The sequence below is a fragment of the Sciurus carolinensis genome, chromosome 12 (genome assembly GCF_902686445.1).
Source record: "Sciurus carolinensis chromosome 12, mSciCar1.2, whole genome shotgun sequence".
NCBI classification, from domain to species: Eukaryota; Metazoa; Chordata; class Mammalia; order Rodentia; family Sciuridae; genus Sciurus; species Sciurus carolinensis.
The window spans coordinates 7,454,464-7,481,058 of record NC_062224.1 but is presented as its reverse complement, the minus strand read 5'-3'; the positions used below and the strand labels follow the sequence as shown (position 1 = coordinate 7,481,058).

Below are 26,595 nucleotides of genomic sequence, written 5' to 3'. Positions count from 1 at the left end.
TCAGTCAGTCAGGGGGTCCTGGTGGTAGGGCGCAGTCAGTCGGTCTGGGGTTCCTGGTGGCGGGGAGCAGTCAGTTGATGTGAGGGCCCCTGGAGGCAGGGAGTGATGGGTTGGCCTGACTGATCCTGGAGATGGGGCTCAGTCAGTCCCGCCAGGGGTCCTACAAGTCCTGGCTGTTTTCTCAAAATGTAACCAAAGCTCCGGTACTGTGACAGTGAACTTCCAGGCAACAGCAGGTAGCTGGTGCTCCTTGGTGGTCTGAGGTCAGTCTCGACTTTGACATTTTTGAAGAGTAGGAGTCAATTGTTTTGTAGAAGGCCCTTGATTTAACTTTGTTCTATTGTCCTTATGATTCTTTTGTGCATTTTTGGCAGGAATGCCACATAACTGAGGCAGTCACGAGGGGAGGGGCACATGAAGTCAGTCAGGAGACCATTACTACTGGTGCTTTGATCACTTAATTCAGATGGAGATCTGTGTATTTATCTGCAGTAAAAATACTCTTTTCTCTATGAAACACATAAGCAACAAGCACTAAAATATTGAACGCAACCTATTCCTCAGTGTGCTTTCACCCTCTTGCCAGGATAATTCTATTACAGTTGTAACACAGTAATTTTTGAAATAATTTCTTCTTCATTTATTAATCAGCATTCTACTGCAGAGAAGAGCTTTCCATTTTCCTTCCTCTTTTTTTTTTTTAACTTTTTTTTGGTATTAGTATCTGTATGAACACATGCATTTCTTTAATTCAAAGTATTCTAATGTGTTGCTGTCATTTATTTTGATACTTAATGTCAAATTTGACCAAGCCAGTTCTTTATCATGCTTTTCTTCTGGTCACTTTAGTGACAGGAGATAACTCCTAAGCAAAAGTTTCTAAGCACACCTCCTTGCCCCATAATAAATCTTCTCACTAAACAGGACTGGGCTGTCATCTACTTCCCACCTGGTGTTCCTAGGCTTGTGGGCAGCACCTCCACCCTTCCTCTCTGGCTTTGGGCTATTTATCACCTTCTGGTTCCTTCCCCATGCTGGCTTAAACCTCCCCTTCTGTTTGCTTGCTTCAGTTTCTTCTGCTTTCTTTTCTCTCCAGCACTTAGCAGAACCCTAAAGCAGAGTAGGTACTTATTAATGGGCAAATAAGTAGTTCTAAATCATTAACTGCTTGAGTACTGTGGTTAAATAAGAGTGCTACATGAGAATATACATGATGGAAAACGTTTTTCACAGAAAATGCAGGGAGAATAAAAGAAAGTTCTCAGCAACTGAAACACTGGACTTTAAAAGGAAATGTCTTGCTTTTGTCATTGGTTAACTCAGTATTCATTCATTCAACAGGTACTATGTGCCACTATAGTGTTACAGAGATCACTGAGCTACATGTGGCCCTGGGAAACTGACCATTTGTTTAGAGGGACAGTCATGTCAATTGAAAATTAAAGTGTAATGTTGATACCGCGGTTTACTGGTGATGAGTCCTGCTTCCTCAGGTGTATAACGCCAGAGAAGCACGCAGAGGCAAGCATAGAGTGGAAAGTAAGCTTTATTAAAGAAAAGTAAAAGCAGACTTCTCCCATGTGGAAGAAGGAGACCCAAAGGTGGAATCCATAGGATGAGCAAATCTTGTCCTTTTTATAGGTTTTATTCTCCCATTCTTTCCCCCCTCCTCTCTTTCCTTCCTGCCTACTAGATTAGGCCCAGTTTTGCATAAAGTGAGAAGAGGATGGGCAGAGGGAGGGCAGAAGTAATTTAGCCAGGTAAGGGCCCAGGGGGCATTAATTACCATCTCCTTGCCTGTAGTCCCTGACAAGGGCAGGTAAATTTGGTAATCAATGAGCTCCGCTGGTCCTTGACATTCCATTCTCCCAGGGTAGTCTCCAACTTCCAGAGGCAGATGGCTTTCATGGCCCCCATTTCCTGGATCTGACCTGATCCACTATTTCTACACTAACTGCCTATCCCCAATTCTGGCTTCAATGTGACAAAGCTTTAATAGAGCTATGAACAAAGCACAAAGAGGACACAGGAAGGAAATCAACCATCTACAGGGAAAAGATTTAAATTGTTGACATTTGAGCTGTAACTTGAAGAATAAGCAAGATTTGACCCAAAGTCGGAGACACTTGAGGCAAGGGAAATTCAGGACCTAAGGGGCTCATGAAAAGACCACAGGGTTCTTCCTCCATTTAAACTTTTCCCCCTCTTATACAGTGCTGGGGATTGAACCCAGGGCTCTGGAGCATGTGAGGCAAGCACTCTGCCACTGCCACATCACCAGTTCTGTTTTTTTGTTTTTATAGGACTTATCACACACTATGATCTGTTGGTATGCCTTTCAGTAAACTGTATAGAGTGCAAAGCCTGTAATACATTTGAGAGTAGTCCTAGCAACTCACCCAATGTCTTAAAACACGTTTGGTACATGAAGATGTTGGGAAAGTTAGGGTGTCTAACCCTATAGGGTAGGAAAGGTAAGTGACTGGGCAGAATGAAGACAGGCTAGGACTAGTTTGTGAAGGGCCTTCTTTCCATGCAATAGAGTTGGTTTTCCCTGTAGAGAACAAAACAGAGATCCAATGAAGGTCTTTAATGAAAAGATGGGATCAGGTTTTTTAAGGAAATGCCTGTCGGCACTCTGAATGATGGACAGTAGCAGAGACCAGTCAATATGCTATTAAAACAAATCTGGTAAGAAGTAACAGCAGGCAAAACTACTAGGGAGAGGGAGAAACATTTTAATCCATTTTTTTTCTCCTGAATTATTATACATGCTTTCAATATTAGAGGAAAACTGAATCTTATGTGATTATTATTTGTAAAAGCAGGGGTATGAATATTTAATTTGCATTTTTTTTTCAAATGTGACAAGGTATTACAAAGGAGAAGGCAGGGATAAGTATGGCATTGCACATCTACCCAATACAAGGGGGAGTCCCAGAGGCTTTCTTCCAAAACGTACAACTGCCAGAATTTGAACATCACAAATAGGAACAAGCAGCACAAGTACACAATGACCATGAATACACATGTGACACAGACCCTGCCCTCCACCATGGTGGGGGTCGACCCAAGGCTCAGACCCAGAATAGGCTTCCCTGCACCGTCCCACCGTGCTGGGGGTAGAACCTGTTGCCTCCTTCGTGCTAGGCAAGCACTCTACTACTAAGTTACATTCCTTAGCCCAAAGCCTTATAATGGCGAGGGGGGGTGGGGGGGGTGACAAAATTTGGAATAATTCACATTTGGTATATATTATCAAGAGCAAGGATACAGAAAACCAGGCAGTAAGCTTAAAGGAAATGCAACATACTTTGTGTCCCTCAGTCCCCGCTAAAATTGATCAAGGGTGGGTAAGACATTCTTGAATTAGAAGACATTTGCTACTTCAGTCTAGTCTTTTTATTCTCGTTTAAATCGTAGGGAGTTTTCATGGACCCCGCTCAGAAGCTACAGAAAACACCTTCAGTTCCTCTAACACCGATCCCCCAGACCCTCGTCCATATTCCACACTCGCAAACGCCAACGTCTTCTAGACCCAGGGCCTCGCTGATGGCGGGCAGAGGGGACTCTGGACCAAGGTCGCCGTCGTCAAAGGCTCGAGGGTCGGGTTAGGGATCGCGGTCCCGAGGGGCAGGGCTGGGAAGGGGTCGCCATCCCGAGGCACGCAGGCGGGACTGGAGTCAAGGCCCTGCGGGAGTGGCAGGGGAACGAGTCGCGGTGAAGGGGGACGCACGTGTCCCCCTCTGGTGGGTGGCACAGGGGCAAGGGCAGGGGTGGAGATCTTGGGACAGCGAACAGAGGTGAGCGTCGCGGTCGCGAGAGCGTCCTCGACCCGAGTGGGCCCTGCTGTCTATGAGAGATGCACGCAGTGACCGCAGTCCCAGGGTCAGGCACCTTAGAAGACAAGGTCGGAAACAATCTCGCAGTTCACGGCCGTCAGGCGGGGCCACGGGGCGGGGCGTGAGGCGCGCGGCGGCGTGGGGCGGGGCGCGCGGCGTGCGTGCGCCGAGAGTGCGGGGTGCGCGGGGCGGGGCGCGGCAGGGAAGGGAGGTGTGCGCGCCGCGGGGCGGGGCGGGGCGGGTGGACGGCGTGCGCGCACGCGCCGATCACAGATGCCGCGAGAGGAGTGCGCGCGGAGAGGCCGAGGGAGGCGGAAGGGAGGCCCGGGTGCCGCGCGCATCCAATCAGCGCGCCGCGCCGCCATGACGCGAGGCTCTCCCGGGCGCCGATCGCCAGTCTGCTGGCCCGGCGGGTGAATGCGCCGGAGCAGGGCGCGGGGACGCGCGGGGGCGGGACTTCCGCAGGGCCCCGGAAGTGGGAGCTGTGTGTTCTCATGCGAACGGGAAGGAGCGTTGGGGATCCGGAGTCTCGAGACTGAGACATTTTCGGGCCTGAAAGGGGAAGAATCCATCCCCGCCGCAGCCAGCCCGCGCCCGCCCTTCTTTCCTGCCTTCGGCCCGGCCCGGCCGCGCCGCCTCTTCCTGCCGTCTCCCTCCTCGGCCGTCCCCGCGTGTTGCGCGGTCGCCGGGCACCGGGGCTGCGGCGAGGAGCCCGCGGGCGGCCGGTCGGGCGGGGCGGGCGGCGCTGACAGGTGAGCAGGCCTTCCTTGGCCACCGGCTGGGCGGCCTCCCACCTCGGCCGGTGCTCGGACCCGCGCCCGCCTGTCACCGGGCCGCCATCTTCCCGGAGGGACGCGGCCCGCGGCGGGCAGGGCCGGGCCAGGCCAGGCCAGGCCAGGTCGGGGAGGACCCGAGCAGGGCCGGGGCCAGGCTCGGGTCGGGGACGAATGCGGCTGGGGCCTGGGTTGGGAGGGCCGGGGAGGACCAGCGGGGCCGGGGTTGGGGTCAGGCGGGGCGGGGAGAACTTGTGAGCCGGGGCGGGGCGGGGAGACCTTGCGGGCCGGGGCTGGACGGGACCGGCACGGCCTGGGCCGGCAGGGCTGTGGCGCGGCGGGGCGGGTCCAGAGTCGCCCCCGAGGCCGTGTGCGCTAGGCCCTGCCGGTTCGCCCGTGCAGCCGGAGGAGGATGGGCTGGGGTCGCAGGCCGCGAGCGCCCCGGGGCCGGGCCGGCGCGGGGACCCGCAGTGCGGCGCGGGGCCTCGCCCCCTCCGTCCCGCCGGAGCCCGGGCCTGGCGGCCTGGCTGCTGCTCCGGCAGAGACGGGTCATTAGGGAATCGCATTCCTTTAGAACCAGGAAGTTAGGATCTTGTTGCTCCAGAGTGTTCGGAGTGCTGCCTTTTCCCCCTCGGTGGATCTGAGCAGGGGTAGATTCTGAAGGAGTAAGAAGTGAAAGTCAGATGTGGAGATGCCCAGCGTTCGTCGTCGGACTGGGAGGTGTAGTCGGCCAAGGAGCAGGTCAGGAGCTTCTTCACCACCTGCCTCTCGGTGGTGTGCGGTTGGAACGTCGAGTTATTCAGACTTCAGGTCATTGCGTATTGTAACTTCTGGTGAATGTCATTTCGTCTTCTCCCTCATTTTTATATAAAACGGTCTTGAATTTTAGCTGAGATGGAACCTGAGAAAATGATCTCTACCTGGCTTCCATTTGAGACCCTTTCACTGACTGGAAAATATCTGGACTTAATCATATAGTCAAAGTTTGAAGTTTTCTGTAACTGAATAAACGGATTTCCCTTGACTGTGTAGTGGAGTTAGTTTGTAAGTATAATCATAATGTACGAGGAGTTTTGATTGAGGTAATAGCAACTTGAAGGTGAATGTTTAAGTAAATGTAAAAGTCATTTTCGCTTTTGAGTGTTTTTGTGGCAGGATGTTTCGCTCTTCTTATTTTCAGTTGTGTTAAATACTGAATTTGTGCTGAGTTGTAGTTCGCAAAGGCCACGAAGGGAGAGAGGAGTGATGTTCACTTTTTTGGGTGGTCAGATAGTATATACAATATGCAATTTCCATACTTCCCCAACCTGCCTGGCTCCCCTAATTTACAGTCAGGGTAATTTACAGAAGTTGAAATGGTTGTGGCTTTTCCCTCTGTGTTTAATGTACCAAAAGGCAGTTTTGTAATCAAGCTATACAAGAAATGACTTAAGGAGGTTTGCTTGACTTGTTAAAGTGAAATACTTTCTGAAAGGCATCAAATTAACAAGTTGTTTATTCAGCCATAAATTTGATTTACATACTTCCCTTTGAAGAAAGGGAAATAAATTTTATCCTGTGTTCTAAAATATTAATGTGACTTATTTACAGGAATAAAAAAAACTAGGGCTTCTTATTCATTAGAAATTATCTTCTTGGTGTTTTGCGTTTCATATCTGTGAAATAGGGATGGATGAAAGGATACCCTTAGCAGGACTGTTGTATCACAAACACGTAAATGTTGGCTATTTTTGCTGTTTTTATTATTGAACTCCTGTTTTAATGTTTACTGTGTAACTGTTAACTTTATTAGCAGAGTTTGTTTGTTTTCCTTGATCACTGGGTATCTGGGCAGAGAAGACAGGTTCTGCAGGCAGAATGTTCATTTGGACAAAGGAGTTACACTATGTTGGAGCAGGAATCAGAGAGAAAGTAGATGATAATATAACTATAGATGTTTGTAAGTGTTCCGTTTTGCGATGTTTTCTAGTTGAGTACCTGAAATTAAGTGGCAGCAAATTCAGGGAGAAATTTGGTTTTACTTAATGTTCCTTGGGATTGCACTTTAAAAACATGAGATTTAGAGAACTAATTGAATTTAATGTGATTATCATAAATATGCCCAAATTTTAACAAATATATATTTAAACTTGAAACATTTTACTTAGTCACCCGTTTTTATGAAACCATCTTCCACTTATCCTAAAGCATAATTCTCAAACACTAATTGCAAATTGGGACATCAAATTTTTTAATGGTAATTACAATAAATTGCCATTAGTTACCAGAATAGCTGCAGTTACTCTGGTGTAGATTTGCAACAATATTTACAAATTTTTGTAGTGACCAGGAAATGACTGACAAGCTTCTTTCTTTCACTGTTTAAAAGTGTCATGTTGGCATTCATACTTTCTACCAAAATATGAACTAGGATTATAATCTAGGTCTTCCAGTTTTAGAAAGGTGTTATCTTTTTGATGGTCTCTTTACGTTGGAAAAATGCTGTGTAGGAATAAATTCCATATGTTCTTAAGCTAGAGTAAAGGTACAACTTTAAAGTATATTTTTACAACCCCTGCTGTACTCTTGCAGATTTCTCTCAGTTTTAAGGATATTCAGAGAATGGCAACTTTTTTAAGACTAGTTGCATATAAAATCCTAAAATTTCACCAAGAATTAGGATATTCTTTTCAGATTGATAAATGCAAGAAAATCCTAAAGCATACTTTTGTAAGTTCTCCTATAAATCCCTCAAAGCAACCTTTTTGTAATGGGTAGAAAAAAATGTGAACACTGAAATTGTATTGGTGGAAAATACAGTGTTAAAAATGGACACTGCTCCAGGGGTTTGCTTATACTTTTTTTGGAACTTTTTTCATGTGAAAGAGTTCTCCTTTTCCTATAAGAGTTAATTTTAGAGTATACAGTAAATGAGATACTACCTTCTAAGAGGATTAAACTCATCAGACCTGAATTTAGTTTACTTCAGTTTGGCTTGTTGATATCTTTCAAGTTGCTATATTTCTGAAGTTGTATTGATTAGGGTATGAATTTTCTTATCAGGACATGGAATTGAAAGGTACAAAGCCATTAGGTTCCCTTGTGAAGAGAAGGAAGATAAATTCCAACTTGGAATTTTTTTCCCTGATGTTCTATGCTTTATTTTTCCCATGTGTAAATATCTCTCTTAGGAATAGGGAAAATTATTAGCTCAGCTGTTCCCTTCCTTTCTCTTCCTTGACCCCCTTCCCCCATACTTTTTGCCCCTCATTGTCTTTATAAACTATCTTTACACTGTTTTTCTGTGAAGCTGTCATGACTTCTATTTTAATCAGGAAGGATTTGCAGTTGAGTGATGTTGCTGATTTTACATCTTCTTCATAGTCTTGTTATTTATTTGTTGTCAGCCTCATCTACTGTGATGTGGGCCATAGACTGCATTGTAATATTGAAGATATTTCATACTTAACCTAAATTTGAAAGCATGATACTTAATTTTTTAGGGGGCATTTAATACTCAGTGATATGACACCTAGTCTTCACTGAAAATGTTTATGAAATCAAACTTAAAAGTTAGGATGGTATTTATTTGCCTGTCAAAATAATTTTCTCTTTTGTTTGCATATACTATTTTAGTTATACTACAGGCAGACTGCTATAAAGTTATATTTATTGCTTGGCCCTCATCAGAACTGTCTCAGGCACTCCTGAGCCTCCCACTATGTGATTGTGCCATCTCTGCATCTTCTTTTCTTTCACTGCCCCACCTTTCAGGTTGGACCACTGCCTCCTTCTCCCCCTCCCCCTCAACTATGGTGTTGCACACCTTTGCTCTTGTGGTTTCTTTGCCTGAAATTGAAAGTCCCTTGCCTTTTAATTTTTTTTATAATTTTTATTCAGCTCCTTAAGAAGATACTTCAGGAGTTTTTACCTCAATTTCTGAGGTTAGTCAGTGCTTCTCTCTCTCTCTCTTTTTTTTTTTTTTTTTGCCGTGCTGGAGATCGAACCCAGGGCCTTGTGCTTGCAAGGCAAGCCACCACTCTACCAACTGAGCTATCCCCCCAGCCCTCGTCAGTGCTTTTCTTAAGTGTACTTTGTCTCATTTAGCAAATATTGATTAGTGTAAGCTCCTTGTGAATAAGATCCTTTATACTTAGCTCATTGCCCAGCTCAGAGCCTGGTATACTGTAGAGGATTAATAAAATTAGTTGAACTAGAGGAATAAAGGCATGCCTGAAGACAACTCCAACATAGTTTTGGAGAAATCGTTTGCTGATCATGTATTTCCATGTGTATGTAAACAAATATGAAAATCTTTACTTAAAAAGACACATTAGAGCCAGACCTGGCATATGTCTGTAATCTCAGTAACTCAGGAGGCTGAGGCAGGAAGATTACAAGTTCCAGGCCAACCTTATCAAGATAATGGAGGCCCTGAGCAACTTAGTGAGCCCCTATCTCAAAGTAAAAAAAAAATAGAGCTGTGGATGTAGCTTACTAGTTAAGTGCCTCTGGGTTAAATGCTCAGGTGTCCCCCCAATCCCCAAATTAGAAAGTTTCTCCTAGTGCATAAAAGTGATGTTTGCAAAATTTTAACTTTTTCATAGCTGCTTCTAGTACATAAAGTGTTTTAGGTGCAGTAATTAACTGTAGGACCTCCAGATTTTGCCGTTCTCAGTCTTCCATTTCTTGCCTTTATTTTGCTTTAAAATTAAAACAAATGACATTAGCCAAAATCAAAGCATTTACAATATTGAAAATATTTTTAATGCCGCATTCTATTTAAAGTCATGTAAACTAGCATTTGGATGCTGATGACTTTCGGCTCCAGGCTTCCTCAGGTAGGTCCCTTATAACTGTCACATTTATTAGGGCACATCCTACACCTCTCCTTGTCTTTCTTCCCTGCTTTGTTTTTCTTTACAGTACTTAAGACATAACATGCCATATAAATTACTTAGGGGTAGTTTGTCCTCTTGGACTTGACTATAAAATCCATGAGGTATGGGGCATTTTGCTTATTTCTTTCATTGATATGAACCCAGAACTTAGAATACTATCTGACACATACAATGCGCTAAATTATTGATTTAAGTATTTTCTTATTTATTTATTTATTTATTTTTGTGTGTGTGGTGCTGGGGACTTAGGACCTCATGCATGTTAGGCAAGCACTCTGTCACTGAACTATACTCCCAATCCTCTGAATAATTTATCAGTAAATCCCAGGGTTTTAATAGTGAACAAAAGAAGTAACCCCCACCCCCTTTTGGAGCTAGTCCCCTGAGGCAGGTAGAATGTCACGTAATCAAATACAAAAAGTACAGTGTACTAAGAGAGGTCATGGATGTAGACCTGGAAGGGGCAGAGGCTTCCCCAAGGGTGTACTAAGGTTGGAAGCGGGTGGGTAGGATGAGAGAATGGTCTTCTCAGCAAAGAGAATGACTTGTGCAGTGACTGAGGTGGAAAGGATCAGAGAGTTTGGGCAGAACCAGTGTAGATGGGACTTAAGGGGAAAGGTGGCTTGGAAAAGTAGGTGTGGACCTTAAGTCCATATAGGTTGAGTATTTTGCTCTTTCTTTTGAGAACAATGGAAACAGTTGGAGGGTTTTAAATGGGGAATTATATGGTCAGAGTTGCCATTTTCAAATGATCTTTCTGGTTTATGGACCATATTCTTGGCAGCAAGGTGGAGGGCCCTCTTCCAGTTTATACTTACTGTTGTCATAGTTGAAAAGGCCTGTCCCCCACCCTGTCTAAATAAAGAATAGCTTACTTAGAACACCTTTAATTTGTATTTCAGAAAGTCATGCATGTTTAAAAAACACTTCAAAATGGCTTTAAAAATATACCTTAGATCTGCTAGCATTTGTCAGTTGTTTAAAGTATATTATTTCAGAGTTTATTAAGGCAAACTAATTATTGGATTTCTTTTTTAGGAACATCTCTGAAAAGTGGGAATATTTTGTTTTCATATTTCAAAAAGATTTATTTTTATTGTCAATGCTCAATATAGGTATAAAAATTTAGTGACCTATTTGATATAAATTTATATCAGTGATTGTTCTCTGAACAGGTTAAACATTCTCTTTACAAAAAATATGAAATTCTTTTAAATGTTTAAGACATCAAACTTATCTGAACATTCTTTATTGATTAAGTCATATTTTGTGCTGAGATTTTTATGTAATTTCTGCCTTACCAGTTCAGTTGAAAACTCTGTGTATGTGTATCCACACAAACTGTAATACTTCCCTGTAGGCTTTAGGAAACCTTCAAGGCATTCTGATTTTTTTTTTTTTTTTTTTCCCCTAAATGAGCCTTTAAAAAGTCCTTTAGTCATATTGGGGAATAGTGGCACTTCTTCCTGAGAAGCAATAAACCAGACTCACAACCTGGTAAGGTGCCAGTAGATTACCTTTTTTTTGTGGTGCTGGGAATCGAACCCACGGCCTTGTGCTTGCAAGGCAAGCACTTTACTGACTGAGCTATCTCCCCAGCCCCTTAGATTACCTTTTTAAAGGAAAAGTCACCATAGCAGGACTCAAACCTTTGTGGGGGAATAGTCCATTGCCTTAACCATTTGATGTGATTACATGACCAGTAACCTTTAAAAGTAAACTCGAAGTCCCTGTGAAAAAAATTAGCCTTTTAAAACTCTAGATCGTCAAATGTAAAGGCATTTTGTGTTTTTAGGAGGTAAAACTTTCAAACAGAATTGGTGGTATGTTAGTTGTGTGTTTCTTAAGTACGGTTTTATGTGGATGCTTGGTTTCCAAGTCTTGGATAAAACTGCCTGGCCTGATTTAAGTTCTGTATTCTTCTTTGGTTAGTATCTGTATCTCCAGTGCTACTTATCAGTCTGGTTGCTGGTTCAGGTTGCCCTTTAGCAGTTCACTTGGGGTACAGGCCACTGTGTAAATGAGCACCTGATGAATCAGCAGTATTTGCCTCTTCACACCTTTAACTATCTAGGAAGGGGGAACACCATCTGGAAGACCCAAAGGTGAAAATGCATGAAGCTATGTCATCAGTGGTTACTGTGTATGCTGTGTCCTGCAGCTTTTTTTTTGTGGCTCTTTCAATTTTTTGGTATATATTGATTAACTTAACTTTTTCTGCTGAAATCATTATCCCATAGGGCTCAGTGCAGGTGAATTAAACCTACGCATGCATGGAGCAGAAGTAGGAAATAGAATTGCCAAACCCAGTAAACTGTGGAAGCATTTAAGCACATAGAATTTAAAAGTCTGTTTCAGTTAAGAGTGAACTGTTTCCTGCAGAATGCTGTGGGATTAGAAATGTAAGTTTTAGTATGCTTTAGTTAAACCTATGGAGCCTCTTGGTATATTGTTTCTTTCAAGTTCAGAATATATATACACACGCACACACATATATACAAATATACATATATATTTTTATATATACATATTATATTGCTGGATACACACACACACACACACACACACACAAATTTTGCTGGAGAGAGAAATCAGGGCCTTGAAAATGCTAGACAAGTGCTCTACCACTGAGCTATATTCAGAATATTGAAAGTTTATTCATTGATGTGGTAGGTTTTTTTTTTTTCTTTTGAAAAATTTGTTCTTTTTCATTATACATGACATTAGAGTGTATTTTGACATCAGACATACATGGAGTATAACTTTCCATTTTTGTGGTTGTACATGATACGGAGTGAACATAGAAGAGTTATGTCCCATTCATTCTACTGTCTTTCTCATTCTCATCCCCCTTTTCCACTTGTACAATCCGGTGAACACCCCACCCTCGTTGTGAATCAGCATCTGCATATCAAGAGAACATTTGGCCTTTGGTTTTTTGGGATTGGCTTATTTCACTTAGCATGATAGTCTCCAGTTCCACTCATTTATGGGCAAATGCCATAATTTCATTCTTCTTTATGACTGAGTAGTATTCTATTGTGTATATGTACCATATTTTCTTTATCCATTCTTCTGTTGAAGGGCACCTAGGCTGGTTCCATAGCTTAGCTGGTTTGAGTTAAGCTGCTATAAACATTGATGTGGCTGAGTCACTATAGTATGCTGATTTTAAGTCCTCTGGGTATAGGTGGGGAATGGGATAACTGGGTCAAAGATGTGGTAGTTTTTAATCTATTATTGGGTATGAGTTTTTCATGAAATCACGTGAGTTTACAGTTAAAGGTAGAAAACCATATAGATGAGATGTTTCCCCAGAGTCGTCATATGCCCACAAATTGTATGCTAGATGATTTTTGCAAGTGGGGGAGGGGACGACATAAATGCTGGCACATAAACTTAAAAAAAGTTTTTTTGTAGTTTTAGGTGGCAGAATGCCTTTATTTATCTTTATGTAGTGCTGAGGGTTGAACCTAGTGCCTCACACATGCTAGGCAAGTGCTCTACCAATGAGCTACAGCCCTAGCCCTCATTTAACTTCTGATTTGGTGCATGAAGGTATGGTTAGATAAGTTTATTGTAAGGAATATATTTACCAAATGTTTAATAATAATTAAAACATTCAGTAAGATTTAATCCAGGTGCATGACTTACTTTGTTTTGTTAGTGTTGCTAACAGTCTGGATTTATAAGACTGGAATGGGAACTTTTCCTTCTTTTTGACTCTTCATATAATGTTAGGTGTGAATGAAATAGCACTTTGAATTAGTGTAGTACTACTGAGACTTCGAGTTTTTATCTATGTTATTTTGTCAACTGAGATTTGATAACTAGTTTCTGAAAATAACTGCCAGAAAAACAATGTGATATTGTATTTGCATTTTCAGAGTTTTAGAGCTTTACAGACTCAGAAACTGAAGCCCACAGTGGTAAACTTAGAAATACAGCTGGCTGGTTGGTGGCAGGGCTAGGTCTGTAACTGGTCTTCTGAGTTCAGTATCTCATTGCATTCTCAATTGCAGATCTCACACTGTAAGGATACTTTCAAGGCATGCCCTCAACCATAGGACATCAAAACAAACCTTGAAATTAGAGAAAACATTAACTTTGTCATAGAATTTTAAACAAGCATCATATTTTTTAAAGCAGATTCTTCAAACAGCTATTTGTTCTTTTCAAATGATTGAAATAATGTACAGTTATGCATTGCTTAGGATGGAATTAGGTTTTGAGAGATGTGCCCTTAGGCTGTTTTGTTGTTGTGATCATCATGGAAAAAATAAAAACCTGGATGGTATAGGTCAGTCACTGCACATGCTAGGCAAACACTCTGCTGTTGAGCTACACTACTTCATGCGACTTTTTTTTTTTTTTTTTAAAGAATTTAACCTTTATTTTATTTATTTGTTTTTTTTTTTTGTGGTGCGGAGGATTGAATCCAGTGCCTCACACATGTGAGGCAAGCACTCCACCACTGAGCTGCAACCCCAACCTTTCATGTGACTTCTTGATGGAGTCAGGAAACTTACAGCATGAAATATATGACACTGCTGCTGGTGTAACACAGCATACTGTTTTATAATAAAATTTAAAAATATGTAAATAGTACACTCTGTCAACAAAAAGTATATTATAGTACATACATAAACCAGTATTGGTCATTTATCATCACTGTCAAGTATTATCTACTGCACAGAACCTTGCAGTGCAGTAGGTTTGTTTTTACCAGCATCACCACAAACATGAGTAATACATTATACTAGGACATGATGCCATGATGTTGCAATATCTACAGTATCACTAGGCAGTAGGAATTTTTCAGCTGTGCTATAATCTGTGACCACCATTGTATATGCTGTAGATTGATGACTGAAATGTCATTTTGCAGTGCCTACCTATATTTATTGTGCAAAATTAAGAATTTTTGTCATTTTAGATAATCTATTAAATCTATTAACCTCAATTCAGATAAGTATGTGCAAATAGGTGTTCTGATTAACACCCTCTAGTTTGTGTGATATAAATACACTGCAACTTAAAGTTCATCTTTGAGAAATAAACTAAGAGAAATTTATATAAAATAAGTGATTTTCTTCCTAAATCATTCAGACAGTTGGTCCATTTTCCTATCCACAGTTGCTAATGTGGGCCCATGCTTAGGCTCAGGAGTCCAATGTCAGCATTTTGCCTTCTTACCCATCACCTTTTTGTAAAGAGGAACTCAAGGTAGAGAGAAAGCAACTTACAGTGAGCTCTCCTGGCCCTTCCTCACCATTCTCAAGCAACTTCTGTGTGTCAGGATCTCAAGTTTAACACAAGACAGCTTTCCTTCAGAGTGAGAAATTAATGCAAATTGCAGCTGCTCCTACTCTCAACACTGTTATTTGGCTCATAATTCAGAGAACTGAAAGCTCTTTCTTCCTTTCTTTCATTATTCAGAACACCTGTTGTACTTCTTGGAAATCTGAAGTCTGGAGAATTTGCCTTACATCATGCATTACAGGAAGAGCAGAAAATGGGATTTTTCTAGCTTCTTGCTTCCAAGTCCATTGCAAATAATACTCAACTCTTTGAAAGGGTTGATACCTTGTATTGCACCTTGAATCTAGATGACATGACAGTGCATATTTAGGGGCTTAACTCACACATCATAGTTAAGCAGCAAAAATGCAGACTCTAACCAGAAATTTAATATTGTCATTGAAGTTGGAGGCATCCCACACCACGTTATTGAAACAGGTTTATTTACCTTGGTGAATATTTATTCAAAATTATTGGTACCGATTGGAATTTTACGAAGCTTTTAAAAAAATTGGTTGTTTTAGGGATTGAACCCAGGACCTCAAGCATGCTGAGCAAGTACTACCACTGAATTATGTTCCCAGCAGACTGGAATTTTAAATGGTTGATTCTGATCATTTGCTTGTAACTTTATTATGTTAGGCATATTGTTCAATGAAATGAACATGCAATCCTATGAATTGTAATTTGGTTTATAAAATAGAGGTGGTACTGTGTAGGATACATATCTTTTGAAATAGTAAACCAAAGTAAGATATGTTTTTGAATTCATAATTTTGAAACTTCACTTTTTAAAAAAATGTTGGTATCACTTTTTTATAACGCCTAATATTTGAGATCATAGTTTGATTCTGTGTTTTGGGTCAGTAGCTCTGACTTTCTGAGCAGTTTGGTATTTCAGAACTTTGCCAGGTCTGGCTGTTGACTCTCTAGTAATAGACTAGTCTAGATATGACTAGATATTTTTAAGCACATGCTGTATGTCCTAAAACATCCTCAACTCCAGTATTAAGGAAATCAAGGTGAGATACGTTTGCCTGGTGTCACTGTCTGGCAAGTGAGGAGCCACACTTCTGAGGTCACACTCTACTAAACTCCTCACTAGGTTCAAACTTGTACATAGAAGGACTTTGAAGGATTCCTTAAACTCTGCATTTATGTTTATTTTTTTAAAATATGTTTTTCCAGTGAGAAGATTCATAGCTTTCAGCAGATTTTCAAACGAACTTTTTGATAATCTCTCTTCTAACACAAATAATTGTTGTAGTTTATGCTAGCCCCACTTAGGAAGTTCTTCAGTGATTTAATAATTACATTTTAATGTCAGTATCACTTTCTGCTTTAACTTTTCTCTATGTTTAGATCTCAAGTGCACTCATATGAACACGTGTATACAAACACTAAATCTACAGACTATCTACAATAAAAATGAAAATTTTCTCAAAGTAATTTTACCCTAACATAAATACTACCTTTCCCCCATTAACTGATCATTTGGAATGTGTAGCAGTGGAGGCTTTTACTTGAAATCATCTCATTCTCTGTGCTATTTTAATTGCTAGGCATTTTATCTCATATGTTTAGTGCCACAAAAGGAGAAATTATTAAACAATATGTAATGAGATTCTTCTCTGTAGGGTACTGTATTAGAATTACTGTGGTGAGCAGGTTTTATCCTGATATAACTTTTGAGTTGATGGATGCTGATAATTTGATTGTGTTGTATTCCAGGGTACTAAGGGGTTGTAAGAGCACATAGAATACCCAACTCAGACTTTGTGGGGAGGATGGGGAGTAACATCTCAGTAGCCATGTTTATTTCTAGTTCTCAGGTTCTGTTTACTGGACAGTTTCATCTGAGATTGTGAGATGAGTCCCATGCTTTAGGAAAGTCAGTTTGTGAAACAGTGGGGTCCTGAGAGAAAGGAGGGAGTCTGTTTAAGAAGGTGGGATAGTAATTGAGTTCAGGGATGGTGACTTTCTCAACAGTTTAGTGGCAGTAGCATTGCAGAGAGAAAGCTTAATTGAGAAGAGGTTAAAAATGTACTCATAGTTTTCAGACTTGGGCAACTAAAGTATGTGTTTCCTTGAGATAGGGATTGGAAGGCAGTTTTGATTTGTTTTAAATGACAAGTGGGGTACCAGGGTGACTTTTTTTTTGAACAGTTGATTTATAGGAAACTAGAGGTTCATAAAAAGTTGGCTGGATATTTGTTTCTGTTAGATAGTTGAATTGAAATTCAGCATTTGGTTATGAAGTGAAGCCATGGGAAGGTGAGAGCACAAGGGCATAACTCCAGGGAGACAGAACAGCAGAAGCCCCTTCACCATTAGGTGCCCTCTGTTCCTATGAAATCTCGGATGCCTGTGGAATATTCAGGGCTGTGACTGGTAGGCTTCTCTTTAGTTCACATCTCTTCCTACCAGTTAAGTTCTGTGCTTACCAAAGCCCGTTCAGGTTGCTCCCAAACTTGTTCCTGTTGTTTGTACTCAGTAGTGCAATTACATAATTTAATTACTACAAACCGATATTTTATTCTATAAAACAAAATAACTAGAAGGATTTTGAACCAAAAAAACACAAATAACCCAATCTATAAATGGACTAAGGAACTGAACAGACACTTGACAGAAGAAGAAATACAGTTGATCAACAAACATATGAAAAAATGTTCATCATCACTTGCAGTTAGAGAAATGCAAATCAAAACTACTCTTAAGATTTCATCTCAGTTCAGTCAGAATGGCATTTATCAAGAATACAAGCAATAATAATTGTTGGTGAGGATGTGGGGAAAAAGGTATACTTATACATTGTTGGGACTGCAGATTGGTGCAACCTCTTTGGAAAACACTTACGGAGATTCCTCAGAAAACTTGGAATGGAACCACCCAGCTGTCCCATTCCTTGGTTTATGCCCAAAGGACTTAAAATCGGCATATTACAGTAACACAGATACATCAGTGTTTATAGCAGTTCAGTTCACAATAGCTAAATTTTAGAACCAACCTAGATGCCCTTCAACAGATGAATGGATAAAGAAAATGTGGTATATATACATAATGGAATATCACTCAACCTTATGGCATTTGCAGGTAAGTGGATGGAACTGGAGAATATCATGCTAAGTGAAATAAGTCAATCCCAAAAAATCAAAGGCCAAATGTTTTCTCTGAAAGCAGATGCTCAATCCATTGTGGGGAGTAGGTAGGGAAGAATGAAGGAACTTTAGATTATGCAGAAGGCAGTGAGGGAGGGATAGGGTGGTGGAGATGGGAAGGACAGTTGAATGAGACAGACATTATTAACCTATGTATATGTATGAAAAAATTTTTGAATAAAAAGATAAAGAATTTTGAATATTCTCATGCCAAAGAAATGATAAATGTTTGACATGACAGTTAACTTAAAAAGAAAATAGTGCAACACAGTCATTTGAAAACTTTGCAGTCCCAAAAATCACTAAGAAAACTTGTTGGATTAGGTATATGAATAAGATGATGAAAAATTGGAGGAGAATCATTCTAGAAGCATTGGGCCATTCATTTTATCAGGTAATGCATTGTAGATGTGAGCTATGTTAGAAATAACATCTAGTAGAGGAACCGATCTAGGAAAAAGGTCCATGTGAAGGAACATACAAAATGGTTAATTATGCATGTGCAAGTTTTTATAATTTCCATTTTAATATACTTTTTATAGTTCTTTCAATTGCACTGGGCAGGAAAGCTTTTCTCTACTTAACACAGAGGACGAGCATTCCAGGGAGGTTGAGAAAGTAGTTTATGGAAGCAGAAGAGCAGGCCTCATGGGTAGACAGTGCTATACTGCTGGGAGGTTGGTCCCATTAAGCAGCAAACAGGAAACTGGTGATCTTGAAAGAAGCTTGTTGGCTGTGGTTAAAGGCAAACTAATATGTAGGAGGTGCCTCTGAGAGAGCCTGCTCCCTGTAGTCCAGGCCAGGTGGTCATCCAGTCAGTGTTGGTGACCTGGCTTCTGCTGATTTTGTCCTCCTCCTTCCCTGTTGCTCTCCTCCTCATGCTCCATCCCTTTTAGTTTCTGTCTTTTGAGACAGAATAGGTTTGGACATGTTTAAAAAATGACAGGGAGGAACCAGAGAGGGAAAGATTGAAGATAGTAGGAAAAGATGGGCATAATGGGAAAGATAGTAGAAAATGGAATCTTGACCATAATCGGAGGAGCTGATGTTAGAGCCATTGCTGTTCCAATCAGTAGTTTTTTCTTTCTCCAGATCATCTTTAATGTACAAACTACTGAGAAATAAAATTCATCCATTTTTATAAAGTTTTAAAAATTGTCATATCCAGACTCTGTTTAGGTACTGAGTCTTCACTTGCGAGGTGCAATTTTCAAGAACTATATGCGGTTATAATCTTTATGAATTATTTCCCTTTCTTTAACTAAAGTACTATGTATATGTGTATATATGCCTATTAAGAATCTTAAATTTAAGAAGAGAAAACTGCACATTCATGTATATTGGAAATAAGACTTTTTAAAATCACTTAGGTTTTTATTTACTTATTTCCCCCATCGTCCTCCCCTTCCCCCCTTTTGAGATGAATTTTCCTATGTTGCCCAGACTGATCTCTTAACTCTTGGGTTCAAATAGTTCTCATGCTTCAGCTTCCTAGTAGTTTGGACTATAGGTACTTGCTGCTGCTTAATTTAACTAAATAGCTTTTAATTTTTAAGAAAGGTGATTTGCATGTTCAGATAACGAGACTTGAGGGAATCTAGTAAGAGCTGTGGTTTAGGGCCTTTGGTATGAACTTGAGAAAGACAAGTTGCTGGGTTTTTTTGGTACTGGGTATTAACCCAGGGTTGCTTTTTTTTTTTTTTTTTTTTTTTTTGGTTGGTACCGGGGATTGAACCCAGAGACTTTTTTGCAAGGCAAGCACTCTACCAACTGAGCTACATCCCCAGCCCCCGGGGTTGCTTTAACACTGAGTTATATCCCTACCCCTTTTTATTTTATGTTTGAGAGTTCAGAGGCTGACCTTCAGCTTGTGGTACTCCAGTCCCAGTCTCTCTAGTTGCTGGGATTAATTTAACATGCTGGAAAACTGTATGATTATAGTACTTAAATTTGTCTTTCCTGGGCACGGTGGCACACATCTGTAATCCCAATGGCTCAGGAAGCACAGGCACGAGGATCAAGAGTTCAGAGCCAGCCTCAGCAAAATGGAGGTACCAGGCAACTCAGTGAGATCCTGTCTCTAAATAAAATGGGGCTGGGGATGTGCCTCAGTGTCCCAGTGCCCCTGAGTTCATTCCCCAGTACCAAAAAGAAATTTGTCTTTTAGGAGCACTAAAACAACACTCACTGTTGGTACATTGTAAATTAGTACAATTACTATGTAAATTAGTATGCAGTTTCCTAAAAAGACTAGACCTAGAATCATGTGACCTAACCATATCACTCCTTGGTATTTATCTAGAACTAAAGTCAGCATACTACATGCACATCCATAGTTAGAGCAGCACAATTAATGGTGGCCAAGTTATGAAACCAGCCTAGGTGCCCATTAATGGATAAATGGAGAAAGAAAATGTGTTATGTAGACCCAACAGAGTTTTACACAGGTGTAAGAAGAACAGAATTGTGTCATTTGAAGATAAGTAGATGGGATTGGATAACATTGTGCTAAGTGAAATAAACCCAACTCAGAGAGTCAAGGGTCTTTTTTTTTTTTTTAAGTCAAGGGTCTTAAGTACTCTCTTGATTGTGGAAGGTAGAAAAAAAAGTGTATGCGCGAAGGGTAATGAAAATGGAAGACCAGTAGAGGAGATGGGAATTAGGGGGATGGGAAAGAGGAAGTTATTAGGAAATGAAATTGATAATTATTGTATGTGCATATACAAATATGTCAATCTCTTTAATTATAATGCACCAATGAAAAAAAGATGGGAAAATTGATTTTGTAGAATGAAGAAGTGGAAATAACCTGTTAGTGTGAAAGTGTTTTACTAAATCAGTTTATATGTTGTTCCAAGATTGCAGTTTTTATTGTAGAGATTGGAATACACCCCTACTCCCACCCCTGCTCACAATAGAATCAGAAACCTTAGTTTTTAGTTCTGGTTATCCAATTTCCATTCCTAGGAATAAGCATACCTCAGTTTGAGCAGCATAGGGTTAAAGCACCTTGAGCTGTTTTCCAGCTCTGATGTCATTCTTTAAAATGTCAAGTTCTAAATTTGCTCTTTGCTACCCTCATCTTCCTCTTTATGTTTTGTGCATTTAAAAAATTCAATTTATACTGTACTGGATTCCCACTAAGCTATACTTCTGCCCCTTTTTCTTTTTACTTTGAGGCAGGTTTTCCCTAAAGTGCTGAGGCTGGCCTCAACTTGAGATCTCCCTGCCTCAGACTCCCAAGTCAATAGAATTACAAGAGTTTGCCACTGTCCCTAGCTTGTTTTCTACATTTTCAATTGAAAGACTATAGCTATGTGATTATAAATTGGAAAGCACTACAGAATATGATCTTAAAGAAATGCAAAATATATAGGGTAACGTCAGTACTTTTTCTATTTAATGGAGTGAAGCAGTACGCTCTTCAGAGTATATTTCCAAAGTGGGTCCTCTGAATCTCTTGAAGGTCCTTCCATGTTGTGGCACTGATTCTGACTTTTCCTTGAAACAGTTGTATTCTCACATTACTGCCTTGTCCATTGGCATTTTTGTTTTCAAATGTAAATATGAGAGAATGAAAATTTTTATGGAGAGTATCGATAATTTCAAAATTATCCCATAGTCAAAATGTAGTTAATAAAGCTGTACAGTAAAAGAAGGAGAACTCGGGCTGGGGATATAGTTCAGTTGGTAGAGTGCTTGCCTTGCATGCACAAGACCCTGGGTTCAATCCCCAGCACCGCCCAAAAAAAAAAAAAAAAAAAAAAAAAAAAACTGTATATATGCAATTCTCTAGGGTAAAAATAAAATAGAAAATATACTGAATCAGGCAGCTCTGTTCTTCTACATATGAGAAGTCAGCAGTAAGTGGTTCTTTTCCTTCTCTGGATGCTGTACATTTTGCTTGTCATCAAATCAACAGTTAATATGTGGCAGAGTTAGTAAAGAGTTGCAGGATTTCGGTTGGGTTGGAAGAGCATTTGCGGCAAATGAGCAGACTGGTCTAACAGATTTGCAAACGGGGTTGAAAATGAGGGGACACTAAATAAGGCAGGCAAGATTTGCGTGTCCAGCTTTCCTTTCTGCTAGGTTAGACACCGCAGATTTAGTCTACATCTGGGATTGACATGCTTAACGTAGGAAGTTGTTCTCAATGAAGAAAAATGAAAGTCAGAATATATTCCAAACACTGTACTCAAGGGATAACTACCTTTCCAACTATGGATTTTAACATTTCTATAGTTTTTTCTCATATGTTACTCCTTCCACTTTCCGTTAACTGAAGTAAATGTGCTGCATTATACCTTGTAGAGGCTACAGGTTTGGGGTTTAGCACTTCTGGCTGCAGTGTTTCCTTTCTGACCAAAAAGCTATGTATGTTGCTAAGCCTGTATTTTGGGAAGGTAATCCTGATGTAGTTGTCTGCTTTTCCCACTTGCGAAAGTGTATGAAGAGTTTATAGAAACACTTCATAAGATTACTCTGTACTGGAAAAGGCACAGCAAGGATAGGAGCAAGGTGTACTCTTGAGGGCAGAAGGCTGCATCTTTCAGGGCTTATTCCCTTCATACTGCAGCTTGGGGATTGTGCAAAATAATTGTTGTTCAAGGGCCATATAAATTTCATTATAGCCAAGTGCAAAGTGAAAGAGGATTCCCCCTCCCCAGCTTATTTGTTTTGTTGCCCTTGGTTCACATTAATTTTATTTATCACTGGGTGTGGTGATGTGACTGAGGAGTGTGTGGAAGGAGGACTCCAAGTTCAAGGTCTCCCTGGCCAGTTTAGCAAGACCCTGTCTCAAAATAAAAAATAAGGATTCGGGGTGTGGCTAATGGGAGAGTGCCCCTGGGTTCAATCCCCAATACTGCAAAAAGTGTTTTATTTATTGGAATGGTGGTTTGGTGTATGTCAGAGGTTTAGTGGGTAAAATATTTCTAGCCAGAGGGTTAATGAGATGATGTAAGCTCTAATATTTGTTTTGTGTTGTATTTTAATAAGAATCTTAGCTAACATGACCTTTTCAAAACACTGTCCTCTCTAAAAGTTAATGTGTCATAGAACTAGTAACAAGTCTTTTTTGCTGGGTAGGGTACTGGGAATTGAACTCAGAAATGTTTTACCACTGAGCCACATACCCAGCTCCCTCTTTTTGGAGACAGGGTCTCACTAAGTTGTTAAGGGCCTCAATAAATTGCTGAGACTGCCTTTGATGACTGCCTTTGAACTTTAGATCCTCCTGCCTCAGCCTCCTGAACCTCTGGAATTAAGCACTGCCACACCCAGCAGAAAAAAAGTTAAAGGTAGAGGGGACTTTTTTCTTTTGTGTGTGTGTAGAATTATGTAAGTTCTAAATTAAAATTCTTTAGTGGAAAATTTCTAAAATTAATTTTTGTATACTTCATGTATATACTTTTTCAATAAGATCTTGCTAATAAATTTTTAAATCTTGTGTTTGATTTTATGCCCTCTCTAGGAGCAGAACCAACTCCAACTATAAAAAATTAATCACATATTCCTGCTACTGGCCTTTTCAGTAGAAGCACAGTGTTCACATACATAAGGAAATTTTTTAAAAAAATTGATTTTGAAGTTTATTGGCAGCATCTGTTTAGGAATATTCCAGTGTTGGGTGCCAGTTTAAATGTATAACTAAACGACTACTCTACTGAGTTGGATTTATTTCGTTCATCTGTCAGTGTCCTTTTTTTTTTTTTTTTATCTGTCAGTATCTTTGAGTGACACTATAAGAACACTCAGTGAAAAGAATGAACTATGACAGATGTTGAATCTTAAAAACAAAACCCGAAGAACTGGAGTTACCAGTTTTCCAAAAAGTAGGAAAATTTGCTTTATAACTGTTTGAATCTTTCAAGCCTATACATTGAAGTATCTAATCTGTAAGGTATGTGGAAACAAACAGAATAATCTGCCTGGGGTACTCCCAAATTATTTGTTTTTTTACAAGTATTTGCATTTTAGATATTAGAGTGATGCTAGCTATGAGATAAGCAATATAATCTAACCAACAATGCAAGGCAAATGAATGAGGAACTGATTCCAATTATTTTATCTCTGCTTAGAGATGAGCATGTTGAGCTCATGCAAGAAAGTTGTATTATTAAGAAATATCCTTTCTTTCTTCTAATCCTAAAATGTTTGATTGTACTTTAATGATTTGTCTATTTTTGTTTTTTTTCCACTAAATCTATTTAGCTACAAATATATCATTCTGATAGATAATCTCTTCCTACATGATGTTTAGACTTTGAAAGTAACAAATTTAGACTTTTAATTGATCACTGTACTTAGGACATCTTTAAAGTTCTTAGCCTGTTTTCCTTATTTAGGTAAAACTATTGACTTATCTAGTTGAATATTCATTTACCCTTTTTTTTTTTTTTTTTTTTTTTTTTTTTTTTTTTGTAGAATCATTCTAATGCTTTTTTTTTTTGGTGGTGCTGGGGATTGAACCCAGGGCCTGTGCTTGCAAGGCAAGCACTCTACCAACTGAGCTATCTCCCCAACCCCTCTAATGCTTATTTTGGAGTTCTTGGAACACATGTATGTATAGTAGCATCTCGTATCTACTTTGCTTATGGTCCATCCTTTAACTTTGATTTTCGTCATTGACATTTAGAATTAAAGGAAATATTAGCAGACTTTACACTTCCCTCATTTGTGGATGCAGATAGAGACATGAACTGCTTAGACAACTCCATAAAACTGTATGTATTTGGGTATAATCCCAGCTACTTGGGAAACTGAGGCAGGAGGATTTCAATTTCATGGCCAGTCTAGGCAACTTCCTGAGACTGTCTCAAAATAATAAAAAGGAAGGACTGGAAATGGCCCAGTGCTAGAGTGCCCCTGGATTCAATCCCCTTTACTGAAAGGCCAAAGGGGGGAAAAATGGTTTTAGCTATTCAGAGTCCCTTGCATTTTGAAGGGGATTTTATGGTGAGCCCATCAATTTTTGCAAAAAGTTTCTGCAGCTAAAAACACATTCAATTTGATAGGGATTGCATTGAATCTGTAGGGCAATTTTCAGATTTTTGTCATTGTGAAAATACGTCTTCTCATCCTTGAACACAGACATCTGCCCATCAGAACCAGGTTTTTTTTTTTTTTTTTTTTTTTGCAGTGCTGGGGATTGAACCCAGGGCCTTGTGCTTACGAGGCAGACACTCTACCAACTGAGCTATATCCCCAGCCCCAGAACCAGGTTTTGAGATTTGTCTTAGAACAGAGTTCTCAAACTTTTCATCTGGGAACCCGTGTACAATTTTATTACTGAAGACTCCTGAGGGTTTTAGATTATATGGTTTATTTCTGTCATTATTTACCATGTTAGAAATTCAGACTCAGCAATTTTTAAAGTATATTTTTCTTCAAAAATAATGTTAAACCTGTTAAAAACATAATAATGCTTTATAAAAAGTGGCGATATATTTTCCAAAACAAAAAATAATTTACTAGGAAAAGTGGCATTTTCCTGTTTTTTTTAATCTCTTTTAATATGTAACAACAAAATCTGCTGGATTCTCATCTTCAGCCTAGTAACTCATCACAAACAAATGAAATACCATGACATGTGGTGATGTGTTATTTTGGTTGAATTATGTGTGATGGAAATCTGGCTTCCAGTGATAGTTGGAAAAGTGAGGAGTGTTTTCATACAGCCTTTGAATATTCTTTGATACTATACCAAAACTTCACTGTTGTTTTGTTAGGAGAAAATGAGAGTAAAAACAAATAATATCTTGGCATTATTTTGAAAATAGTTTGACCTCCTATCTCCACTGAAAGGGTATTTGGGATCCTTGACAGTGCCCAGATCACACTTTGAAAAATGATTCTTTTACAGAACAAGACTTTTGCTCACTGAATGACATATTTATTAATCTGTGTTGAAAAAAACAACTGCAAAGTGATTTAGATGCTCTGTGCGCTTGATCAATAGTGGTGTTGTTTTTGTTTGTTTTTTGTTGTTGTTTTTTTGGTGAGAAAGATTACAGTGAGACCTTAATGGTTGCCTGAAAAACATGGAATTAGCAAGCTGGATATTTTATTACGATATATAATAAAAATAATGTTATTAAAAATTGAGACTACCTGAAACCTATCAGGCCTTAAGAATCACACATTGTTAGTTTCTTTTTCTGTGTGTGTGGTACTGGGGATTGAACCCAGGGCCTTGTGCATGCAAGGCAAGCACTCCACCAACTAAGCTATATCCCCAGCCCTCTAGTTTCTTTTAATTCTCACTTACAAAGGTATGTGAATTTTTAAAAATATTGTAGTTTTAATGTCAACAGTTTTACATCATGCTTTTTGCTTTATGCAGTTTTTTGTGACTATTTTAAATATTTATAATATATTGTACTTTCTGCTTTTCTATGGTTAATTTTCTTTTTCTTTACTCTCTTTTTTTTTTTTTTTTTTTGCCTAAAGCTGCCATGAACTTTGTCCATAAAATGTTTTACACATTTTGTACTTCATTATTATAGGTTTTAAATAGAAATAATTTATGAAGTTTTAGCTTATATAGTTTTAGGTATGTATTGATAATATATCCAAGTTCTATTTTCTTTTTACTTCTATTTTTGACAGTTTTAAGCATACAAAAGTAGAATATGCT

The 26,595-nt window shown here is 39.7% G+C and overlaps 1 protein-coding gene across 2 annotated transcripts in view; it reads left to right on the top strand.

Annotated features, from left to right (window-relative positions):
• Positions 1–4,337: 4,337 nt before the first annotated feature.
• Larp4b (La ribonucleoprotein 4B) overlaps positions 4,338–26,595 on the top strand; it is an 88,569-nt gene continuing 66,311 nt past the window's right edge. Inside the window, exon 1 of one of the 2 annotated variants that reach the window (XM_047520322.1) lies at positions 4,338–4,594. The gene's annotated coding sequence lies outside the window, so the exon portion shown is untranslated. The remainder of the gene's footprint in view (positions 4,595–26,595) is intronic. The other variant, XM_047520323.1, reaches the window with a different exon arrangement.